This window comes from Palaemon carinicauda, chromosome 37, assembly GCF_036898095.1.
Source record: "Palaemon carinicauda isolate YSFRI2023 chromosome 37, ASM3689809v2, whole genome shotgun sequence".
Taxonomy (NCBI): domain Eukaryota; kingdom Metazoa; phylum Arthropoda; class Malacostraca; order Decapoda; family Palaemonidae; genus Palaemon; species Palaemon carinicauda.
The window spans coordinates 35,982,668-35,985,167 of record NC_090761.1 but is presented as its reverse complement, the minus strand read 5'-3'; positions in this window follow the sequence as shown (position 1 = coordinate 35,985,167).

Genomic DNA, 2,500 nt, shown 5'->3' with positions numbered 1-2,500 from the left:
ACCACACACCGTTGCCTCTTGTCAGTAAACTCTAGACAATATCGGGACTAATCAGTGAACACCAAACACCGTTGCCTCCTGTCAGTAAACTCTAGACAATATCGGAACTCATCAGTGAACACCAAACACCGTTGCCTCCTGTCAGTAAACTCTAGACAATATCGGGACTCATCAGTGAACACCACACACCGTTGCCTCCTGTCAGTAAACTCTAGACACTATCGGGACTAATCAGTGAACACCAAACACCGTTGCCTCCTGTCAGTAAACTCTAGACAATATCGGGACTCATCAGTGAACACCACACACCGTTGCCTCCTGTCAGTAAACTCTAGACAATATCAGGAGTCATCAGTGAACACTAAAAACCGTTGCCTCCAGTCAGTAAACTCTAGACAATATCGGGACTCATCAGTGAACACCAAACAATGTTGCCTCCTGTCAGTAAACTCTAGACAATATCGGGACTAATCAGTGAACACCAAACACCGTTGCCTCCTGTCGGTAAACTCTTGATAATATCGGGACTCATCAGTGAACACCACACACCGTTGCCTCCTGTCAGTAAACTCTAGACAATATCAGGAGTCATCAGTGAACACCACACACCGTTGCATCCTGTCAGTAAACTCTAGACAATATCGGGATTCATCAGTGAACTTCACTGGAGCCCAAATTATAGTGTGTCCTAGATCATGAGCCAAATTCAAACATTCCCGCCTATAAGGTATGGACAGTAAGGTCAGTGGGATCCAAACACATGCCCTCCTGGAGGTGAGGCCAGCAGTATGGAGACGATTTCGTATCGTCTGGGTGGATACATTCACACCCAAGGCATTCAGGTCATTCCGCAAGGCGGTAGCTATCTGGAAAGCGTGTCGTCATGCCTGAATAGTGACTAAGTAAACACGTTGTTGTGTAACCGACCTGTGACGACCACCACCATGTTTGATGCTGATTCCACACCCTATTAACGCTTTGGTTGGCGTTAAGTGTATTGTCAAAGTGAAGTTGTGAAGACCCAGATTTCAGCATTCGAATAATTCTACCTAATTGCTCGAATATTAAACGACGTCTAAGGTATTGTGAAAGTATTATTAGTGCAAAATTTATTGCAAAGGGTAATGAAAGCTCTAATCCTTCACCAACAATTAACACATGTCTGAACTGAAACAGTGATGTTTTCGTGAAAGTAAGAAAATTGAGGTTGCACTTTCATCTAATGGCACGAAATGCTTGTACAAATGTGGTTTGTCACTAACAGAATGCCATTTGACAGTATATAATCAACAACAGTGACAATATAAACTTGTAATATATTTAGTAAAGTACGTATGATCTCAATCAAATTATGAGTAGTATATAAAAATGCATGTGTGTATATATATATATATATATATATATATATATATATATATATATATATATATATATATATATATATATATATATATATATATATATATATATATATGTTAATCCACTAGTAAGAACACACTTACAAGCACGATGGCACTAGACAAGAGCAGAGCCCTTCTTGGGACGTCGAAACCTGTGGGAAAATTGAGCTGGAGTTGTTTAGATGTTCTGTTGTAGGAAATGTTTCCGTTGTCCTCTGGAGGTGATGCCATGATCTAAATACAGAGAGAGATAGTAAATAACTGTTAGTTTTAGTTTTAATTTGGATCTCTCTCTCTCTCTCTCTCTCTCTCTCTCTCTCTCTCTCTCTCTCTCTCTCTCTCGTATAGAAAAGTACATTTGTCTTTCTCCAAAGGTTTGAGGGAACAAATATAATTCACTCTAATTCCAGAACATATAAAACACATTATTATTATTATTATTATTATTATTATTATTATTATTATTATTATTATTATTATTATTATTATTATTATTATTGATGCTCTTCAATTCCTACGTGTAGAGATAGCGATTAGGGTGGTGTGAGTTCTAATGATATTCATCCACCATAAAGCACAGACACAAAATATATGAAAAGTGAAGTATATCTCTTCCAAGTATAGCAGGCAGTAATTGCTACTCATTAATCTAATATATCCTACTTTTTTCATCAAATGTTGGATATGTTGGAAGTTGCATTGGCGAACAGAAGGACATTTCTCCAACGGAGCTACGGAAAATATGATCAATCCCTCAAGTATGACTTCAGCCAGATAATAATAATAATAATAATAATAATGATAATAATAATAATAATAATAATAATAATAATAATAATAATAATAGTAATAATAATTATTATTATTAATAATAATAATAATAATAACAATAATAATAATAATTATTATTATTATTAATAATAATAATAATAATAATAATAATAATAATAATAATAATAATAATAATAATAATAATAATATACCACATACCTAAAAGAACCCATTGACAATCTGACATACCTTATACATTTTGTTGGAATGGCTCATATACCCGTAGAGCTTTTCGATGGAGCAGAGTTTAAGTCCATTCTTAGATTTCA